Raw genomic sequence first — 24,383 nt, forward strand, 5'->3', positions numbered from 1 at the left:
TTGCATTCATGTCAGGTGTTTGTCAGGAATGAGTTGGAATGTTTTGATATTAAACATCAGGGACACTATAACTTTCCTTAAAGGGGCAGTATCATGTAAAATTGACTATTTTGAGCTTTACATCACGTTATAATTGTTATTCCCTCATCGAACCCATACCTGGTGTGTTGCTTTGAGTGTTGCATTTATGAAAAATCCTTTCATCTCTATTACAACCACTTAGCTGTGCAAAATGCCTGGGTGGTCCTTGCACCGTCTTCGCAGTCAAAATTCCTCCTTCTTGGAGCTGCAGTTTCCTTCTGACCTTCTGTGGCTCCCTCACTCGGCTCCTTCAGACTTTAACAAACATCTGATGGACCTGGGCATTTGCTGAGCTCATTATACGAGCTACTTCTCAGTATAACACTGGTAAAAATGTTGCTAAATGTTAATAGAGGAACCATGTTGTGATGACTTCCTGAAGGCGGAGTTTCAGAAAGAGTAGAACTTTTTAAAAAGAAGCCAAATTTCGAGGTATTAAATTGCGAAGTCCGATTTATTTTAAGTCATATTTGGTATGGATAGCATTTTTATGGCAACTGAAGGTAACATTTCTTGATTGTGATATAAAATGTCTCTGTGGCTGGAAAACATGATACTTCCCCTTTAACTCTGAGGCTTTGGTCAATTTGTTAAGACCAAACGGCTCATAATGACACAGCCAAACGTTGCCTGAAGTGAGCAATGACTTCATGCTGTATCACACGAGAAATAATGAAAAAGCTTGACAGGGAGCGAGCGCGCTACAAACACCAGATCACCACAATCTCAGCAGCTGAAAGTTTCTCTTTCTTTAAATTTTCCACTTGACCAAACACCTGAAATTGTCCAAACCTCCACAGCTGATTCAGGCATGTCAGGCAATTTACTCACTCCTGTATGTCTTGTCTCGCCAGTCCTCCCCTCCATCTCTTGTTCTCTGTCAACATGGCGAGATGAGCCGCCTCTGACACTACAGAGTGATTTCTCTGTTCAAACTGAACAATGAGATATGTTGCTGAACAACTTTTTACTGTCATGGGAACAAGGAAAGGCTTTATGGCCACAATACAGTCTTGGAAAAGGTAAATAGGTGCAATCGTGCTGCTTTTAAAGAATTTAAAAGACGAAATAGCAACCAGTTGCAACTAATCAGAAGGAGTGAACTGGTATAACAACATAGCAACATAACAGAAACTCACAAGTCACAAATTGAAACTGTAAAATGTGGTGTTCCTCAAGGCACAGTCCTAGGACCTAAATTCTTTATACTTTATTTTTATATTTATTATATTTTTACAGTATCCAGTGTTTTTAAAATTTGTAATGGCTGCTAATAGTAGAAACTTTTCTTTCTTTAAATATTATGAGCAAACTACTATAAATAGTGGAAAAATACCTAAGTTTAAAAAAAGTGATGAGCTGTCCTTAAATGGGAAAAAAACTAAATTTATGGTATTTTCTGGTAATTTGTTAAAAAAAATAAATAAAGTTACATATAAATGGAGGTGAAATTGACACACATTTTATGAGCTTAGTTTATTTGAATATGCTAAAGAGAAAATTAAAATAAAATCTAGATGTTTCAGTTATCAGCATGAAACTATGGAATGAATTAAATGATCTTAAATTCTGCACTTTTTTAGTGAGCTTCAAAAGAAACATAGAATGTGAAATTATAAAAGCCCATTATTACACATTAATTGTGTAATGTGAATATGTGTACACATGTATGCATATTTAAGTTTACATATGCATACATACATAAACTTATGTATGTTTACTATTTATCTATTCATGTAGATGAATAAAAGATATCTCAATGCTGTAAACTGCTGAAACTATTGGTAATTTGTTTAAATGCATTAAATCATTGGTTTGCAATTAGTATTTTATTTTTTTCTTTTGCAAGTAAATGATTAAAATTCAAACATAAACTCAGCCACACAAGGATCACAACACTGAGAAAAACTACAAAGGCCTATTCCAAATGATTTGAAGTACATCATTTTCAATCAAAAACATTTAATTTTATTCCTTCTTATTTTTGGTAAGTCCAGCTTCATATTTCATGGTCGGAAGACTTTTTTTTTACGCATAATGCGGTATCGTAGCGCTGTCTTGACCTGCTGTCATTTTGTCCTTGTAAACAACATTTTAAATTTCAAGGGGTTTTTCCTTGTTAAATAAAGTAGAAATAAAATTTAACACGGCTGTCAACCTACACTGGAGTGGAGGTCACAGTAAATTGCTGCCCAAGGTCAGACCGAGCAATTCACAGAGAAACTGGAAAAAAAAACCTCTACAGCCATCAGTTAGCATGTTGAGCCTTAAAGTTTTACCATCCAGTCATTTAGACAGAAAACACCAAAGTAGGGATGTTTGGACATATTTACAGCACAATGTGGCACAAACAACTTCTACTGATTTTGACTTGTTTTGCAGTCATTGGTAGACAGTCTACCAATGACTGCAACATACAATTTTTACACAAATTGTTTTCCAAAATAGAATAGAATTCTATTCGGTTTTACAAATATGATATGTATATCCCAACATGGTTGTAATGCTCCCAATTCCCCAATTACTTACACTAGCTCCCATTCGTAATAAGTGCATGCTGAGACTCAACAAAGACATCGAAAAGCCTGTGTAAACGATAAAAAAAATTATAAAAAAAACACCTAATTTTTGCTTAGAGGCCAGATCACTGACCTGGTAATGCAACAGGAACAGAGTTTAGGGAAGCAAAGTCAGAGTTACTGGAAATAAAACCGACCACTTCTCTAGAACAACACCGGATATGCTTTTGAAAAATTTTGAATTAGTAATAATGATAAAGTCTCGCCCGGAACGTTAGCTGGAGATGGGCACCAGCAACCCTCCCGACCCCACTGAGGGACAAGGGTGAAAGAAAATGGATGGATGGATGGATGGATAATGATAAAGCAAATTTGCTTGTGCATTTTGGCTGTGAATCTAAATAAAAAGAGAACAACAGCATATGATGTATTTAAAAGTTTATAGTGTTAGAAAAGGATGATATAAATATATTTGATTAAAGTAAAGGGGCAAGAAAAAGAAAATTGTGCACTGTACCGCTAACAGAACTCATCCATTATGATATGACTGGGCCCACTCCATTGCTATTACTTCTAATCAAGAAAAAGTATGGATTTACAAAAAAAAAAGAGAAAGAAAAAAACAAACATTTATTTTCTTTTATAGTTATTTTACAGTGGTCGACCCGGTTTCTCCATCATATAAAGTTTTTGTTTAAATCTCTCTTTTTGTCCACATACTTAGCTTGCCTCGTAGGATACAAGAACGTGCATGTTAGGTTAAATAAGGACATAAATATAACACTTTTGTTGTGATGGACTGGTAATTTGATTCTCTCCAAATAACAGTTTGGATTAGCTCACAACCTGTCATGACCCTTAATGGAACAAGCTAGCGTGGAAAAAATAAAAAAAAATCAATTGAACGTTACATTACCAAGGGAAGGGATTTTGCATGTTTGCCCAAATTAAATCCGTTTTCTATACCATATTGTGTATAGAAAACCTCACATGCATGGTCATGTGAGGTGGTACAAAAGTCAGAAGGTACACTCTGGACTGGTCACCAGTAGATAAATATATGTGTATATATACAGTGTATATATTTTAAAAAAAGTACATGAACAACATTTATCAGCTTTTGCCAAGAACGCTCCGTTTTGACCCGTGCCTCTTTTTACCTCTCTCTCCTACAAATCCCTTTTCTCTGACTGATAAAAAAGTGGTGATGCATGAGGAAAATCCCCAGTCCTTGTTTATCCCTTAAGCAAGCATTATGCTAATTTGTTACGCTGTGATGTCATCCATGGCTCCATTGCCAAGGATGCCTTAAAGAGTGTTTGGGTGCAGTCTTTAGGACAGAGATAAAGTCTCCTTGGTTGTAGACTTTGAACTTTACAACAATCTATCAAAAATCTGAGACAATATTTCAAATTAAAGGGGAAAACTGATGCAGCGTACAGCCTATTCTTATGTTTTCATCTTAAAGCATGGATGATTACAAGGACTTAGAAGAATTGACCTACAATCCATGAGGTACATGTTGGGAGGTGATTGTATCTGCATTTTTAAACAGGTTTGTGAATATATTGCACTGCCTGTGTGATCATTTCAAACATCGGAACCCATTTGAATATCCAGTGGAGAAGTTGCTGAACAAATCTGTTAAACCCGACTTATTTTTGAGATGGCATTTTTCCTTGGCATTTTTGAGATCTCATTCAGGAGATCTTGATTTCTCAACTTTTAGATATCTTTCAATGTTCTGAAGAAAAAAAAAAGGTTGAAGTCATATTCAAAGTGTTCTTTCCATATGTGGCTTCAAATAAATTGTCTTGATGCTAATTGATTCATTGTGGCAGAAACTAGATGACTCATTGGTTTGACATGTCTGGTAATGAATGCCATCAATCTGAAGAAAGATGCTTCCAGACCTGTGGAGTTTCTGGGGACTCCTGAGGCCTTTTTGCTCTGCAGGGCCTGGAGCGACGGCAGGGTAAACTTTTCTTGTCAGTCATTTTGACTGACAGCATAAAAAAAAATCCGCCATAATATACTTCTGACCTGTTGAACAACTGAATAGATCCACATCGTGCCTTCACACATCAAGCAAATGATTTTAGGCTATGCAACTTTTTCTACACAATGACAAACTACATATAAACAATGAAATGAATTAAACACTTAAATGTTTGTCTCATCAGTGGACACTTTTAGAAAGGCATTGTATATAACAGGTGAGTGGACTTGATTAGTGGATTATATATTTTTTGGAGTAATGAACACTTCTGAATCTGAATGGACCAGATTCAGAAAGGAAAGCATTGCTGGGTGCCACACCTTGGAATCAGAGACAATAGAAAGTGAAGTCGCAGACCAGACTGGGTTTTTTTCCCCCTTTACACATCAGCCCCGCAACAGTCAATATTCTTGCTCCAATTTTTATAAAACCCTATTTAATATAGTCACAATTCTGCCTCATTGTCACTGCCATCACAGAATCAAGTTCACGGTAAACATGTTTGTCGATCTTGTTCGACTGATGCGTCAGGTTTTTTTTTTTTTTCTTGTGTTGTGTGCCAAAGGTCATGGCAAAAGTTCAGCAGAGTGCTTATTCATGACATTTATCCTTTTTACTGTCAGTTAGCCTTATTCAGGCACAATGCCATGACAGGTTATCCATGCCATTAGCAGAAGACACAGAGACGGCAGACAACAAAGACGAGGCTGTCTGATCGGCGAGCGGGGGTAATATGTTTACGGCGGAGAAGAAAAAGGGCGGAGGGGCTCCAGAAATGACAGGGAGAGAATTGAGGCTCAGAACTGGGATTTGTCTTACATTTCCCTGACGCTGTTCTGAATGCTGCCCATTATTATCCTCAGAAGAAAGAATTTATTTTCTATTTGTTTGGCGGGCTTTTTTCTTTTTTGGGTCTCAGGCTTGATATTTATTTATTCATTTGTGCCACCAGTGGCGCCTGAAAGGGGAGCTGTGAAGTGCATCACATTAACTGTATTGACATAAACAGCTCACCAAGCGCATTGCCTCTGCCTTTGATGAGGGTTTAAGTAGGAAGCCATTCAGAGACTTATGGAGAAATGTTCCCATGGGATCAATAGATTAGAGCCCTTACTAATCTTAGTGAGCAAGACAGCAGCTCTCATAAGGAAAAACTCCAGTGATATCGCTAACATATGCTGCGCCATCACTCCCCACTGCCCTCAAACCGTAATTATTTTTCACTCCAATACAGGGCACGAACTTGGAAGCACAAGTACTGCCATCTTTTTCCATGTGTTATGGTATTGCTCTTAGGCTTTAAGAAAGAGAGAAATGCTCTGATGTGCTGTGTTGTTATTACTTTTTATTTTTCAGAATAGTCTGATGTATTATTCCAGGTTGGGATCCAGTGTGGCCCAATAGCAGACAGTGTGTCGTTTTTGTTTTAGTGTCACTTTAATTTAAAAGAAAAAAATGATACAAAACACTTAAAAACGAAAGCGTGTCTTAAAATCTGCTTTGTAACAATCATTTTGGGTTCAATACAGATTAAGTCAAACAGCACATATGTGATGTCTTCTTTTGAGTTGGTCATCAAGTATTTTTACATTTAGAAGAAGGTAGAAAAGAAACAGCTAATTGGAAAAGTGACAAAATGATATGGAGGTAAAATGTAATGCAAGGCGAGGTAAGTTTATTTGTGTAGGACAAGTAAATGAATAATGCTCTCACTGCAAAAAAATACAAAATCTTACCATGTATTTTTGGCAAATATCTTAGTTTTGTCTTATTTCAAGTGTTTTAACTTACAAGTAATGTTTCAGCAAGATAAAGGAGCTTGTTGTAAGTCAATAATCCCTTAATATGGATGAAAAAGTATCAGCTCCAATGGCAGATTATTTCACTTATTGGAAAAATGTCTTACTTGAACTCAGTGGAATTAGTACTTTTTAAAAAATCAATACTAAGGAATTGCTGAAATATTACTGCATGATATGTCAAAACTCCTTCATGTACAATTGTTTACATTCAAGGTCAGATTGGTGGGATCACTTAAAGTAATTCAGAGGACATACAATATGCTCACAAAAAAAGTTATCCATTTGTTAGCAGTCTGACATTTTGGATTCATATTTTTCTCTTCTATTTTTCAGAAACAAAATATGAAACAACAACAACCAGCATGTTTTTTTTTAATTATTTTTATTTGGCTACCAATATTGGCTTACAGAAAAAAAAAATCTCAAGCAAATGGGGATAATCTTTTTTTCCTTGGGATCATATCAGTGTTTCTTTACACCCATTTAGTCCACAAGCGATTTCCTGAATGAGGCGCCCAGAGTGTGACAGATCCAAGGTGAGTCGTCCAAGACCAAGTTTCAATTAGACTTCTCTGTGGGCTCTGATCCTCTGCACCATTAATCAATTCATTTCAATTAAAGCCATCCAAGAAATGATTAAATAATTACCTGCAGGCTCAGGGAGTCATATATCCTTATTATGGGAGCCCATTGGTCATCAGCTTGAGAATGTCTGACCAGCGCCAGATGTGGCACAGCAAATGAGGAAGCTGGATGACGAAGGAGGAAGCTGGTGAGTAGGAAGGCAATATTTAATCATCTGTATTCTGTTGAGCTGAAATGGAAATGGAAGATAGTGTCAGAGAAAAGTTCTCCGTCTGTAAATCTGAAATTTGTGTTTTTATCTCCGGGTGCCGTACAGGTCCACCGTGGCCAACTGAGGCGGGATGACAAGGTCAGTGGGCGAACATGGATCAGTGGACATCGAGGGGCGGCACAGAAATGTCATGGATGTCTGCCTGCGCTAATGCAAGGTCCTGTTCCTGTCATCATGCAGATGTTTGGTTCTGTGGGGAAGAATGAATGGAGATGATGAAAGGTAAAAAGGGTTTAAAATCTTCAGAGATTTCTGCTTCCTGAAGAAAAGTAGTCAAATGGACTAGAATTTACTCTTTAGAATATTTACCTTCTTAAAATTCTAGTTTGTATTTTTCAATTTTCATACTTCCCTTATTAGCAGGAGAAAGTGTAAGCTTAGTTTGTCGACAATCAAAGAAATCTTGTCCATCTTGTAATCAGCTGCAACTAGTTGCTACAACTACAAGATTAGTTGCTAATCAATGTAGCTTAAGAAGCTACAAAGTCAGTTGATGGCTAAAAATGGAAAAACACAAAATGCTTCATTGTATTGTTCAATTTTCATACTTCCCTTGCCAGCAAAAGAAAGCTGTGACCTTAAACTAAGAAATTTTACCTACAACAATTTACTAGTTACAATTAGCTACAAAGATTTTTAAACCTAGCTACTTGTAGCTAGCTACAACTAAAAAAACAAAACAAAAAAAATCATAATGATTTAAATGTTTTCTTAGTAGTGGCACCTTCTTCTCAATTATGCCTCAGCATATGCAAAAGTGAAGAAAGCTCAAAGGTACTATTTTCAGTGCATCATTCACGTCTTTATATCCATCCACATATATGTTTACAAAAATTCTGTTTCTGACCAAGAAAACCGTCATTACAAACAGATTGACTAATATTGTTTTAAATGACTCTGTGTGGGCATATGTGTGGGGTGGTAGTGTGGGGCCAACCGGGAAAGACTTTCCATTTCCTAATTCATTGAAAAACCACCAGTTGTACTTTGCTCAGGTCGCCCTTTTGTCTAAGTTGTGTGCCAATAAGTCTTATAACTCTCCATTCCGTAAAGAAGCAGTAATATGTGTTTTCCAGGCACCTAAAGACATTTGATAGCACAGTCAAGTAAATATGTTAACTTAGGTTGATATAAAAATTGCTGCTTATATCAAATATCACTTAAAAGAAATTTGACTTTGTGATTTAAAGCTGTCTTTCTGAAGCTCTGCCTTCAGGAAGTCATCGCAACATGGCTCCTTTATTAAACCTTTAACAAAGCTTGTACCAACATTGCACTGAGAAAATGAGCTCAGCAGAGGCGCAGTTCCACAAGGTCTTTGCTAATTGTGGCTAGCTAGTCTAAAGGAGCTGAGTAGGGGAGGGCTACTCTGTGAGGCAGAAGCTTGGAAACTGCAACTCCAAGGGGGGGCTTCATCCTCAAAGATGGAGCTAAATCTACCCAGGCGTTTTTTTTATAGCTGAATGGTTGCCATGGGAGACTAAGGATTTCTCCAACATGCATGACAGAATCAAGGCAACACTCCAGGTACGTTCTTGATGAGACAATATTACTATAACATGATGTAAAACTCTAAAAAGTCGATTTTATACAATGCTGCCCCTTTTAGAAAGAAGAATCAAAGACATAAAGAAAGAAGGGACAAAAATATTACCTTCTTTATGAAGTCGACATTGTGTTACTTTTTAACGGTAGTGGGGACTGATTCTCAGAAGAGGCCATTGCTCTGGACTTAATCAGTTCACGCAGACTTTTTTATGACAAAAACACACATAAAACCTCCTCACGCAGCATGTACAGTGAGGCCAGTTGGGTTAAATAGCTGTCATTACCAGGCTGTGTGGCAGTAGAATGGAGGTGACCCCAGACGGCTCTCTATCTTCGAGCCCCGCTGCTGCACATTAATGGTTAATTGATGTCACAGGGGACTGCTGATCAAAGGCTTTCTAACCAGTCCCCCCTTTTTCAAGCACGCTCCGCTGCCATTCTATTAGCAAGACGCGCATGTCAGACGGAGGCGGGGTGGGTGGATGCTCCCGTCCTCAGTTCTAATTCAGATACCCCGTGCCGCCACATGCAGGCACACCTTCCTCCCATGTGATAATTATCACACCCCAAACACACAAATATGCACAGGCACACACGGCGAATCCCATATCTTGAGCCACAACCATATCTGCAGCTTAAAGCGCCGCTGTTCTGACAGCCATCAGCAGAAATGGGAGGCAAATCTTATTTACCTCGCTAGGTTTTCAATTTTTTTTTCACCCTCCTCTGCTCCCCCCTTCTCACCCCCAAATTCCATATTAATGACATTTTCATGGTTTCTCTCCTCACTGCTGCCCGCTCAGACAAACTTCCTCACAGCAATCATGCTAATTTAGCGAGCAAGTGGCTTTTAGGTGCCCAGCTACGATGGCTGCTGTCACTAAAGATCAGAGACTTTTTTTTTATATAAAAAAGAAAAGAATTGCAATGCTGGAGATTTGTCTTGGTTTGTCTGTCGATCAAAAGGAACCAATTCTTTCACTTAGGAGTTATATTATGAGGAAAATATTTTATGCAAATTCCAGTTGTTGTTTTTTTTTTCATTTTAGCTTTCTTCATTTACTGGGTGAGGAATTTTAAGTGAATGAACAGTGGTGTTGAGCACTGAACTTAGCATGTCACAGTTCTTATTATTGATATGATTTTTCTTATTGTATTTATTGGGCTGAAGTAGATGGTGAATTTCTGTCAAAAATGAGGCCCTGCAAAGACCTTCGAAGTCATGAAAATCTTAACCTCAGTGGATTTATCTTCACTTTGATGAAAGTTTGGCTTACTAGCTAGCTGGTAACTCAAAGGAAAGGCCAAGACTAAAGTCCATTTCCATCATATTAAAATAACTAGGGGAAATGTTGCAATTTATGCAAATGTTTTTTTGGAAACCCTAAGCCTCTTTTGCAGGATGGCTAATGTCCTAGCTCTTTACGGAGATGGCACCACCTCAGTGTATGCGTCCAGAGCGTGCAGCTGGAATAGCAGAACCAAAGAGGCGTGGCATTAGCTTCACCTGAGCGACATAAAAATGTATCAAGGCGCTTCAGGCCACTCATACAGAGGGTTCAAATGCATTCAATGCTTTAAGTAAAGTTGTGTTCAGTCGACATTGTCTCCATTTCAACTGATCATAAGGTGTAAAAAAACGTGAAGATTAAAGGTTACAGTGTGTTCTAAGAACAGGTTAGTGACTATTACCTTTGAAAATGTTACATCAAAACAAAACAAGAGAAGTTTGTTATTTTTTTCCAAATGGAGTGAAAAAAAAAATAGTGTTTGTTTTTTTGTATTTAATTTAGTTTCACTTTAGAAACAAACAGTAGCTCAACAATTCATTTTGCAGTATGATGTTAATATTAAATGGTCGTTGTTACAACAGAAGCATTCTGTAATTAGTTTATCCACTGCAAACAATGAACTTCTTCAAAGACTTACACAACTATACGTATGTTTTTGAACTCCTGTGATATTTTTGAAGCTTGAGTTATTGTGCTAGTTTTTGCTTTCGGATGTGTAAATATAGTTTTCTATGTTTTCCCATGGCTTTTGGAACCTAATCTAAACCGGTGCTACTGAAAGTCGAAACGACTTCAACCCAGAAATCCGTTGTGTCAGCACACTTCAGCTTGACTCATCTAATTTGTGTTAAAAGCGGCAATTGATGTGCAACAGTTGATGCAATACGTGACCTCTGATGTGCATTTCTGCTCCTCATTACGGCTGTCCATCAATAATAATCATACCTGTTTTATTCACTTTGTAATCACCCAAACTAGCATATTTGCTCCTTTATTTCTTAAGTAGGACTCCTTGATACTGGACCCTGGCATTATGCCTGTGTGACTAAATCAAGTCCTTCATCATTCAGTGCTTCTGTCTACACCTTATAGTCTATTTTCTTGAACAATTAATCCACAGAACTATACCTATGCTTGCTGTGTAGCAGAGAGAAGTGTTTTTTAGACAGATGTGGACAGTCCAGTCTAATATTTGCGTTGGACTGAGTACTTGGGCTAACTGCCTATCCAAACAGTGCAGTCTTGTGGTGACGGATGTCATTTTTTGACATATTTCTGTAGTAAAAACCCCATAAGTCTCCAGGGCGTATGCAGTTCCAGCCTTTCTGTGGACTACGTGAGGCTTATTATGTCATTTTCAGCTTAAGTTGTGAATATTTGTACAACTGAAGGGTATTGACACAAACTACAGTGGAATAGCTGACAGAATGTGTTTTTTATTCATGTTTGGAAAACAACACTGTGTTAAAGTGTCAGAAAATATCAGCATCAGCAGAGGCAATGCTGGATATCAGCTAGTGTAGAGCAATGGTGGTTTTTCAGATGGGCAGTTGCCCAGGGCGGCATTAGAAAGGATTGGGCCACCCATAAACTACAAAATAGGCTATGATGCAAAGTCAAATTTTCTTTAAATTGTTTTTGATTTGTACAGCATTTTGATAACACCTGAAGGTATAAAATTTCACTATGTGCCTGGAAAATATATAATGCCTTTTAATGCGAAAACAACTGGAACACACTTGAGCTATGAACTGAATACGCAACACAGAACCTGATGGTGTCCGTGGTTGCTTTGAAAATCTATCTTTACTCAGCAACCTTTCCAAGAAGAGAAAAAAAAAGACCATATGAGCCAAACATTTGGTGTGCTCATGGTGCAGAAACAGTCAGAGACATTATTCAGCTTGTTCGTACTTTTTTATGCACTCATATCATGTTTACACATTCAGTTTTCATGTGCACACCTGCTTTTCATGTGTGCAGGCTTTGAAACTAATTAAACCCCCCCTGAAAAAAAAAAAGGGAAAAAAAACACCCAACAGAAACTAGTGGAGCGCACTCCAACTGTGTTGTGTACCTGTTATATTGTGAGTCTGGCGGGTCGCCTGGAATAATTAGTGTTGCCCTGGGTCTGAGTCCGTTTGCTGGGCTCACTGAATATTCCCTCTTATGCTCTTTGGCTGCCAATTAACTCACACGCACAAACGCTCTTTATTGTGCTGCAAGCAGTAATTTTGACGAGTGTTTTTTAGAGAATAAATCAGATTGTTTTGTGCATCTCTCACGTTGTTTTCAGCAGATTCAGGTTTTGATGGGATTCCAGAGGTTTCAGCGAGGGCCGTCCGAGCCGACTTAAATTGGCCTGACAACACCTACCAAAAGTCTTTTAGCACGTCCAAAGAAAACATACTCGTTGTGTTGAGGAATGAACTCCGGAGACCGCGCACCGCTGTTTGTGTTAGCCAACCCTGAAAAACGCCTACGATATGTCAGGAGAATAAAAGGCATCCAGCACGCGGGCGCATCTGAGGCCTCGCGGAGCCGGTTATGCATCACAAAGGAAACTAGATAAACGCATCATCCTCATCGCTCTCGTGCAGCAATTTCCCAGTAGTGGGTCTTCTTGATGAAGTGCCAGATCCCCTCCCTGTTATTCTCCTCGCGCCAGCCAGGTGTCCACATGCATGACTGTATTCATCAGTCAGGTGGCTGCGGCCTGGCTTCCTTTCCTCCTTCTTTCCCATCTTGCCTGCTGTCCCCAGCTGTGAGCGAGACTCTGCTGATTTATCGTTTATGCTTTATCAGTCGCCGTTGCCGATCGCCAAAATGAACCGCCATAAGAGGCATTGATTAAATAGATTGTTCTTTTGCGAGGCATGCTGCACGGATATGTTTCGAAGTTTGAATATATTCGCATGATTAATGCATCACCTGGGAAATACTGGCCTATAATCGACAGGTAGGATGGCAGATGAAAAAAGGTAGAGAGGTATGCACGATTCCAGAGGATGAACAATAATTACAGTAATCAGAACGAGGCCTGGAGTTCTTGGCGCATGAGCATGAGGCTTCTCTCCCTCCGACACCTGCGTGAGTCTTGCAGTTGCGCCACTTCTTTTGTTCGGACGCGAAAGTGATTAACGACAAGACGGAACATTCGTCTTCACTCTTCCTGTTTTTCGACGTCATATCCAAATCGTACCTGTAATTACACTAAATCCCACATAACTGCAGACTCGAGCGTGAGGAAGCAGTGTTGAGAAACATCCGATCTCGCCTCCACCCCATGCTGTCAAAACCTTGGAAGCCTTGCACAATTTCTTCCCCTCAAACATTAACAGTAACTGGGCGTGTGACGATACAACGTGATGGTAGGTTGAAGAGAAAAAAGGAAACGGTCTTCTTTAGTCATACAGCATCTTGCATCTTCACAACGTTCGACCTGTTCAGGTGATCCTCACAAACCTTTTGTCAGATTTTGTTCTCATCTTGTAGGCCCATTCCCCATCTCTAACTTTCTTCTGGGGAAGCCATGGTACTGGGGATTTGGGTGTATGCGTCAACTGATTTTGAGGTTTACTTTTCTCCTGACTGATACCTTTGTACATTGAAATCCTTTTGATCTTTTGTAACATCTCTGCAAACCATGCATTCAACTGAAAACAAACAAGAAAAGCCTGAGGATTAGTCCACATGTTTCCGGATATCTGGGGAAAATAATAAAAACTCTGTTTTATATCGCTAAAAATTACTATTTATGAAAACTCCAACCAAAGTGGAGATTTGAGAAAATTCTACATTTGTGTTTACATGGGAAAATGGTATTTTGGTGTTCCGTGCATAAGAGTCTATGACACAATGCGCCAATACTTGCTTTGACACCATTGCCAATCAACATCGTCTTGTTTTATTAACTTCATATTCTACTTTTAACTTTGCACATATGCACACGCTGAAGGGAAAAATGACAATTCTTTTACTTGCATCCATAATCACGCTGCTGCGGTAGAACAATTAAAAAATAAAAATGAAACCTGGAGATGTAGGAATTAGGCCAAGCAGTGAAAGGGGGAAAAAGAACGCAGAAAAACCATTGAATAACAACGCAAAACAACTTGTGTTTTTTTTCTCCCTCTGTGTGTCGGCTACGCCACAGACTTGCTACCATAGCAACTGACAACATCACAAATGTATCAGGATTCAACACCAAAAAACGCAAAGTTTTCCCACACAAAGAACAGAACATTGAGTCCATTAGTTTTATGCTTTCCGGCTTGAAGTTTATTTTACAATTAATAATGCAATTATTTATAAGTGATTCTTGTGGTAGATTAGCTGCTGCTGCATAACCAATATATCACAGCGGTGGTTAATTAGCTAATTTGAACACCTGCTCTACAGGTGTGTAGGTCACCAAAACACACCGAATTCCACAGCACATCTACATGTTAAGGTTGTCAAAGTCAACCTTAACATGGACATGTACATGAGAAAAAAAGCACAAGTTGTAACATGTACATGTTAAGGTCAAACAGCGACCTGTTTCCATCTCCCTCACTAATTTTCTTTTATTAAAACTTTGTTCTGACCTTGTTATCTAGTTGTCAAAGTACTGCAGTCCATTTCTTTTATATATGTATACATTTAAGATTTAGTGACAGCTAAAACCAATAGTAGTCATGGTTGGCGAGCAGATTTTTGCCTGCTACGATCCCTGGAGGTCGTTGTCTTGCACGCATGATGTCTTACTGCAATTTGTCCGTAGGGAAGATTTCCTAAAACAGACTCAACATGTTTAAGGGTATGTACACAACAATCACGTTATTGGAACTTAGTAGCTATTGCTTAAGCACTTAAGTATTTCAAATACAGTTCAGAGTCATTAAAAAAAAACATTAAAATATTCTTATATTTTGGCACTAGCAGGAAGCTAGGAGACGTATCTTGCTAACCTTAGCATGCTTTCTACTGCTTCCCTATATTCCCTATTACAGTTCTGCAATTTAAATGATTTTAAAGCAAAGGATTTTTTTTCCATCTTTATTGATAGACACCAACAAGCCAAATGGTAACTCTACTTCCTCTTTTAATTCAAATCAACTATACGTAAAACTGTACCATATGAAGTCTTTCTATGAAGTCAGCTGAAAACAAAATCGATATTTAATTGAGTGGACTAGATATTGGGTTACCTTGCTTTACAAAATCTTGAAACATTCCCACTAATAAACCCGTGAGTCCTCAAAAACATGCACCAAATCGTTTTTCGCTTGGCGGCTACTTGCTAAGCCATCAAGGTTTGAGTTAATGAAAATGCCTGGATGAAGGGGCTCTCTGATGAGCAACCTTGGACTCCCTCTCACGGCACTTCAAAAGCGAGGAATTAATAGATTTAGCTGGTCAGTAGAGGACCACTGACTGCAAATGTCACATGGAGCTAATCATTTGCTCCAGAATAATATTCAATGAGACAATGAGTCATTGAATAACCTTTGGACCTGGACTTTTTTTTTTTTAATCACACTCTCTTCTAGACAGAACAGAAAGAAATCACTGCTGGGTATTTTGCGGATCATGTCAACAATAGAAAGGGACTCGGCGCTTTGTGATGAATGATGGGAGCAAACCGCCACACAGCAGATACTTGCACAGTCTTCACCGTGGCAAAATTAATTTTTTACACCCTCACGTTTTGCGACGTGCTGCCCAGAGCTTTGCTGTAAACACTCTGTCGATCGTAAATTTTAGTTTGTGTAGTGTGTGGGGAGATGGATATGGACGGTAAATCTCTCGCTTTATTGTTGCTGCGGGAAAGCCACAGTTCATTCACTTACTTTCTTGTGAAAATACGTGTGGCAGATCAATTCTTTCCCCGGTTTAAACTTTCATTTCGTGATTAAACTGAGTTAGTTTGGGAACTTTATAGTGAGAGATGCATGCATACAAATGAGACACGTGGTGAGGATAAAGGCTTCCTCAGGGGCATTTTACACTCAGCAGGCAGAAGGCAGAGTTGTAAATTTCTTTTCCTTTTTTTTTCTTTCTTTTTTTCTATTTTTGTGGCATACAGAATGTTACCAGAATATAGTGAAATCAAAAAAGTACTGTTTACTTGGAATTTTTGACATTTTTATATCAAAAAAGAAAACAACCAGTCCTAGTTAGTCTATTTAGCATTATATTTTAAAAAGATCTTTTTTATACAAAAAAAGTGAAAGTAAAATTGAACATGCAAGTTGAGCGTTGGATGTATTTTCACACTCTTACCCTAGACACTAAAGACGCACCATAAAACATGGTGGTGGCAGCATCATGCTTTAAGGTTACTTTGGGAACTCGGTGATCGCAACAAAAATCAGTTAAAAAAAATCTCTTTCCACAAAAGTTGGTGTCAACCACATTTCTGGCATAAACCTGATATCTTTCCTTGCTCTCTGAAGCTGCTACCTAATGGAACACTCAGATGTTGAGATTTCTTCCATTTGCATCCAGTCATGCACGTATGCAGTCATCATTAGTGCTCAATGCCTTCTTATCTGTTGAATCGCTTACATGCATTAAGTCAAGGGCAGCTCATTTAGAAAATGAATAAATCATTGAGCGGGTGCATTAGTAATATGGAGATGAAGAACAGCTGAAATATTAAAACATGGAATGTACTTTTTTTTTTTTTATTTGCAGTTAGGAGCCCACGGTACCAGCCCTTGTACCACAATGTCTGCTTTTCACGTGGTTTAATTAGACATGATGTCTTAATTTGTACACAGATGTACGGCAAAGTAATTATACAGTATTTTCCAAAGACTAAGCAGAAAGTAGTGAAATCCCTCTTCCCTGCCTGTTTATTGATAGTTAAAAAAAAAGACAGAAAGAAAGCTCAGTTATAGACAGTGGAAGGCTGTCTTCTTTGAGTAAGACTTCTTGTCCGGCCTCTTGGGACAGGCTTGCTGCAATTTATCACAGTCACTAATTATCCATGTTATAAGCCACACTCTTCCAGGAAGAGGAAAAGGAAACACATACACACAGATGGAGAGAGAGAGAAAACGTGGAATCACAACAATGAAATCACGGCTGACACAAGAGCAACAGGAATGAAAGCGCAGTATATTGTAATTGTGTGCTGCTCACTGATTAGAAGACTACGGGGGAATACGGACCTGTTCAGTAAAGGTGGCATCTCGCCTCATTAAAACCAGCCTCTTATTCTATGCTTCACTTCGTTCAGAGCGTCTGGGATCTTGACTGTTGAGAAACGATTGCTTCCTCGAAGCGTGGACTCAGTTCAAGTTGTATACCCATTCGCTAATGTTTGGCCACGACGTATATAATGTTGCTAGTTCGATACTATGAAGCTTACCGGAAATTGCCTGTGTTGTAAACAACCATCCTCCACAGCGAAGACGCCCATGTCGAGCTGAACAAGGAGGCTGTTGATGTTAATTCAACAGGCGTGGCCAACACAGAGTGAATGACTTGATTCGTTTCCTTTGCTGCCATTGATAAAACTACAGACTACAATTCTAAAACAACGTGGAAAATCAACGTCATTTTTCACAACTTCTCTTTCTGTTCGCTGATTGGCTCGGTAGAAATACTACAAGAGGGAACACAGTTAATGGGGAACAAAGCCCAAATTGTCTGTGAAGTGAGTTTTTAAGTTAGTGTTTGCACAGGAAGGCAATGGCCAGGCTAGGTCATATTGTGCTCTGTTTGTTTTTTGTAAGATGAGAATAAAATTTCATTGATGCTAAGTAATTCCAAAAAAGTTGCTCATTTAGAAATGATTTTGATCACTCAAAAGGTAAAGAATGACAGGATACATAAACATATGGTAAACTACACTGTTTAACAAAATAAGACACTTCCCTTACTTCTAGCTTTAAGATACTTCCAATAATGCCTTTCAATGTTGTTTTTCCCCTTCCTTCATTAAGCTGCAGCACATCCACATTATTCTAGGTCAGTGGCTCCATCGAAAACCTATCTCGCAAAGAGATCAACAGTAGAGCTAATTACGCTAATAGGCTCTGGCAAAATGTTTGATACCAAACTACTAGCTGTAATTTAAGAGCTCATGGGAGACGGCACATATTCATTTGGGCACTCCTTTTCTTTTTCTTTTATCTTTTACAACATGTTCTCTCTGTAAGAGGCGCCACAACACAGAATGAAGACTTGACTCTTAAATTTGTAGGGACATTTTAACACTTGAGACAGTTTAGACTCTACTTGTCCCAATATTTCCACATAAAATCTTTAATTTTTCCAAAAAAAAAAAAAAAAGAAGGTCTCCTCTTTGTTCTGTCTGTAAATGGAAGTGACATGGAGCAAAACAGCTTTATTTCTCTAATATTTTGCTAGGCTAACTTTTATTTGAAAGTGATTGTGCACCATATCACATTAGGCTGGAATATAACGGCAAATGTTGCCACCAAAGCGAAGGCTAGTGAGGAAACGGCAAAAACTCGCTTACAAAATGCTTAATGACAAGTGCAGATGGTGAAAAACTATTACAAACTAGTTCCCTTCTGTTATGCTGCTGATTAAATGTGGAATTTGTGGGGTCATTATTGGACAAAAAAAAAAGGATACATGCAGTACATTGCCAAATTGCTTTAATCTTTCTACATTTTTACATGTTGATCATGTGAAGTGTGTGTTACACAAAAACATGCAACTTAATCTCATTATATATCCAGTTCTTCTGTTTTCAGAAGTTTGTTAGAGAACATTAGTGAACAAACACCAGGAGGAAGACCAAGGAATACAACAAACAGGACAGTAATATAGCTGTGAGGAAGTTTCGAATGGAACAATATTCTAATATTCTAAGTTTTGAACTTATGGATCAATCCATTATCCAAAAATGGCAAGACTCTGACACAACAACAAACTTACCAAATGGTGGTTCACCCAAACTGGTGAGTTGAAGACTCCAGCAACACCTGGAACATGTGTTCATCACCTAAAAATCTGTGGCAAGATTTTCAAATTTGACTAAGTTATCTTCGAGTTATTCTGTAAAGACCAGTGTTCAGAGATTCACGTGCAAAGCTGGTCGAGTCATTTCCCAAACAGCTTTGCAGCAAAAGACTGTTCTACAAAGCAGACTGAGGGCGGACACTAAAGCTCTTTTTGTCATGATCGTGTCGCTGTGTATTTATTTTTAGGGTTTTTTGTGTTCAGTTTCCTTCCTGTGTGTCTCTGACTCTGCGTCTTCCTCGTTGATTGCTTCCCAGGTGTGTCTCGTTCCCTTGATGACCCCTGTGTGTATTTAGTCCCACCTGTTGTCTGTGTTCCTCGTCGGGTCCTTGTCTAAGTTTTTGTCGTTTGCACGGCTGTCGTACGTCAGTTGTTTGACGCTCCAGTAGAACTGCGAAGTCCTGACTAGCGTTAGCTCTCGTTTCCAGTCCTGTGAATCAGTTGCTGCCAGTATTTAGCTGTGCGCTAATCTCTCTGCCGTGCTGCCTGTGTTGGACTGTTTTGAGCCTTCATCATCATCATCATCATCACCATACCTGGGTCTCTGCGTCACTCCTCACCACCACCTCAACCCCGCTTTATGACACTTATCACTCTTTTCAAATTGGTATTTGTACACTTTTTTTTTTTAAAACCATGCAACATTTTGCTTCCACTTCTCAATTATGTAGTACATTTTGTTACTCTTTCACATGAAATCCATAGGAGTGTGTGTTTTTAATGGGATTGAATACTTTTCCACGATTATGTAAGAAACCTAAAATATCATGTCTTGGCAATATCTTGAACAACAGAACAAAAGTTCCTAACAGCTGAACTTTCGTGTCAAAACCAGACGCGTCCCGTTAGCTGCAGACTGCATGCAAAACTAAACGGGTGATTAAAAAAATGCTTAAAACAACCTGATGAAGAATTATTAGGCAACAAAACCTAAAAATTCATTCTGGGGCCAGTAAGGATGTGGTTAATAAGACCAACTGGGACACATAAACGTAATTGAAATAAAAACCAGCTGCTTTTTTGTCTCCTCAGTTTCCTCTCACACAGTTTGTGAAAAAAAAAGGAACTATCCCAAACTGAAGCCAGCACTTTTACAGTTAGTCCTAAATCAATTGGTATTTTAGGACAGAGTTAATCACTTCTTTGGGATAAATATATTAACTAAAGGCATCTTGTAAAGCTTATGAATTAATAGATGGTTTCTGATCTCAGTTAAAAAAACACTATTGCTTGAAGCTAATCTGGTATGTTTAACTGCTGTTAGCCAAAGACAAAACTTCCCTTCTGTGAAAGGATTGATTTGTCATCGTGGATGTCAGCTGCTGTGGTCTCTGACCTTACTCTTCTATACAACGGCATAACAAAGGAGCGTTGACTTGAGGAGCTCTTTTCACCGGAGCCTCCAGCCAGCGGTTTGCCAGAGGTGACTGGAACTGCTCAGCCGTGTGGTCGAGAGCCTTCCGAGAGCTTTTCACACCAGTGTTTAATGAGCTGCGTTCAGGTCCACTCCACATTCATCTCACTCCATTATTGGCTCCAAAAAGCTTTTTAAAAGTCGTTTGAGCACTCAGCCTGCTTAACCAATAGCCTATTCATGACGGCGCCAACAGTCCTTCTCAAACAGAACCAGTTAATTTGTGATTTACGACTAAACAGTGAAAAAATCTTTTTAAAAAGCCATCTTAGCCCATCCAATTTGGTGCCGTCACTTCATCAACTTGAATACTGAATTCTATCGGTCGCAAGAGGCTTCAAAGCCAACATGCTCAGATCAGTCATTAAAAAAACTTACCGCGTCACCATCTTCCTACCACTTCTTCATGGTTTGCGGCAGCAGTGACGTCCGCCTGTTGATCACGTGACTCGTGGCGATGCAAAAGAAAAGAGAGCATTTCCATAGCATATTTGCAAACTAAACCAATTTTGAAAAACCACCTTATTCTAGCGCCAAAACTCTATCCAAAAAGAATTTTTTTTTTGTTTAATTATTGTTTCTATTCAGCAAATTTATTTTCATAATTTTTAAAGTGACATGTTTGTATATTAGGATATAACGGACATAAAATAGTTTCATCCAACTCGTTTTCTACGCCTACAATTATAGAATGTGGTTGGACAAGAAATGCCTTAAAAGACAAAAAAGTCCTTCTAAATAAAATATCCATCTCTGAAACACGACATCATGTGGCTAGATTGTTGCCATCCCCATCACTTGAGTGAAGGAGGAACACAATGCAACACATCCGCCGCTTATTTGAGCAAGTGCCAACAGGACCTGCTCATCATGACTTATTTACATTGTTTAGTCTGGCTGGTCCCCAAAGAGGCCGGGCAGGGCCAACGGAGGAGGAGGAGAAGCTGGCTGAACGAGCACAACAGGGCCGCTGGAACACACACCAGGCATTTTACATATTTATAGAGTCAGAGGTGTTGCCGAGTTGTTTGTGCTGCCCCCAAGGGTCGAGCTACAATAAGATCACCGCGTCTAATGTTACCTCACCGCTGCAAACACGGGTGGAAGCGGGCAGACACGAGCAGATTGTGTCCTTGTTACACTCTCACCCAGGATGAAAACAAAAACACGGGGGATCACAGGGAATTCTTTACGGGAAGTTTTTCTGGACAAGTGCGCTGAGCTCATAACTATTCATTCGCACACTCTTGACTGTAAGAATTCTGAAATAAAAAAAAGAAACATTTTTCCTAGCCGAAATCTCAGTGTTGCTGTATCACATTTAAAAAGGATACATCCGTTCTGCATGTGTTCTGCACATCATGCCTGCCTGGATTCAGTGTTTTCTGGCGAGCAGATGACTGATTCCCAAAGAAGTGGAAGAACAAAAAGAAACTGATTCATTCGTTCTGTAATGATTAAGAGCATATTTTCCCTGAGATTGATTTTGAGGAGGCAGGGCTGGAGAAATGAGATCAAAAGTTAATATTTTAGCAAGGAGGACTTGTATGTTTTGGGGAATTTCAAAGTCTTATACTTCTCCTGGATTGGTTCGTCTGATCAGCATCCAAAAAAAACAAAAAAAAAAACTGGATTCCATCATGGGGTAATTCACATAATTTAGGTCGGGCTACATGCATCTGTAGGGCTCAACGGCTTTACTTAAAAGGAGAGTCTGATCCGATCGTCTCTGTGGAGAGTTTTTAAAGACTTTAAAGGGACAGTTTTATGTAAAATCGACTTTTATGAGCTTTACATTATTTTTAAAATGTCGTCCCCTCATCAAAAACATATCTGGACTGTTGCTTCCATTTTTTCATGCTTGTCTCAGAAATCCTTAATCTCCAGTGGCAACCATTTGGCTGTGCAGAACGCCTGGGTGGACCAAGCTCCGCCTTCCAGGATGATGCTCCTCCTGGGAGGTGGAGAGCAAATGTTTCTTAAAGAGACCAGCCCAGTTTCAATGTGTTAAATTAGAAAGTAAAAATTATTTTAAGTCATATTTGATATATGCAGCATTTTTATAACTGACAGTAACATGATTACTTGATTGTGCTATAAAATGGCTCCATATGCCTGGAAAAAACACAGTACTGCCTCTTTAAAACAAAAATACAGTGCTGCAATGTTCTGAGAATCTATGCCAGAAAAGAGCATTTTATGTTGCTTTTTTTTTTTTCTCGCAAACTCATTACAAACGATTATACCAAGACATTTTCTTCGCAAGAACATAAATTGGAGCCAAAGTGAACAGGCCTGCTACCGTCAGAGCATAATCGCACTAAACCCTTTTCTGAAAGATGAAACTACAACCAGATCTTCCAGGCATACGGCCGTTCAGATCATATTTCCTAATTATCCCGACATACTCCAGACTGCACAGCGCTAACCAGCAGCCGAGAGTATTCAGGGGATGAAATAAGAGGGGAGGGGGGGAAAGACTACGGTGGGTCAGGCTCATCTTCTCTACCGGAGGTTTGCCTTTTAGAGGTTATTGCCTTTAGTGAGCCATTCCTTACTGTGAGCAAAGGCGCGCGCCGCATTATCGGTTCGCGGGGCTTCGAGAATCCGCTGCACCACGTGGAGCACGATGGGCTCCTCCTCTCTGTGGAGAGGCCCTGTGGAAATAACACCAAATAAAAAAAAAAAGAACAATTCTCGCTCAGGATGTGACAAAAAAGTGAGGCTACCTTGCCACCTGCAGCGTCTGGCACCTCTCTTTTCTCTGCCAATTAAAGGGCTGGGGGGTGGGGAGACAGCCAGGCCTCCGGGCTCGAGTTTGCATAATAACATTTGCATAAAATGAGACCATCTGTTTTGAAAGCTTTTAATTTTTTGAATGTTACTTTAATGTGGTAACGCTGTGAGTTTTGATTTTGCCTCGCCACTGATTTCCTTCGGGGGGCAAAGCTACGGCTAAAGAATACAAAAGTGAGCAAGATCCGCATGAAATACAGCCAACACGTCATCCCATTATAAGCGGTGCGTTTGCTTGGAACCGAATGACAGTTTGACACATATTCCTAATAAGACAGTGACCTGATTACTTTTATGCAAATCGTGTTTGTCAGTGTTGGCTCAGAGCAAATGACATCAAGTCACGATAATAGATTCTTTTTAATTGGCTTCGGTAAAATGTGTTTGGAATAAAGCTCGGTTTTTACACAAATTACATATTTTCAGTTTAACCATAGTATATGAGGGAAATAATTACTAGCAGTGTTAGACATGGTGAGGTTTGGTGTCCAAAAATCCAAAAGAAAGTGTAAAATAGTCGAGGGGTAAGAGGTAAATAAAAAGTATGTGGTCGTGAAAGGGCACACTGCTCACGAGACAAAACAAGACCTTCATAACAATTTTTGCTGGTTCCGTTCTGAGGAAACGGCAAATATATAAAATAAAAAAAACATTTTAAATTCTACCTCAAACTGAAAAATTCAGTTAAATTTTCATCTGATTTTGCATAAGAGGACAAAAAACCTCAACAAAGAAAAACCCTGTCCTATCACCTGTAGGAATGTCCAGAACACGGATGCTGTTCTACATGATGGTACGGTGCTTACAAATGTTTCATATCTTGTCTGACTCAGTAACTGCGTTTTACATTTTGAACCTACATTTGCTTAATAGAAACACACCAACTTCGAAAAAACTAATCTTTTTTTAAATAAAGGTTTTTGGCTGCATCTCAATTGGTGTATTTTGTAAAACTTGCAATGGAAACATTTTTTTTTTTCACTTCACACAAGTCACATGTGAAACAACGAGATGTTCCCGCTGGCCCAAACCACGAAGAAAAGAAATGGTTGTAGGATTATGGTGCTGCATGTTTTGTTAATGACTTATTG

At 38.9% G+C, this 24,383-nt stretch overlaps 1 long non-coding RNA gene across 2 annotated transcripts in view; it reads left to right on the forward strand.

The window, feature by feature from the left end:
* Positions 1 to 2,463: 2,463 nt before the first annotated feature.
* Positions 2,464 to 24,383, forward strand: part of LOC103482241 (uncharacterized) — a 29,660-nt gene continuing 7,740 nt past the window's right edge. Inside the window, exons 1-2 of one of the 2 annotated variants that reach the window (XR_014085440.1) lie at positions 2,464 to 7,173; positions 7,303 to 7,479. This is a non-coding gene — a long non-coding RNA (uncharacterized LOC103482241). Of the gene's footprint in view, positions 7,480 to 24,383 lie in introns of both variants that reach the window. The other variant, XR_014085439.1, reaches the window with a different exon arrangement.

Source organism: Poecilia reticulata, chromosome 20 (genome assembly GCF_904066995.2).
Source record: "Poecilia reticulata chromosome 20, P_reticulata-male-v2, whole genome shotgun sequence".
Classification (NCBI taxonomy): domain Eukaryota; kingdom Metazoa; phylum Chordata; class Actinopteri; order Cyprinodontiformes; family Poeciliidae; genus Poecilia; species Poecilia reticulata.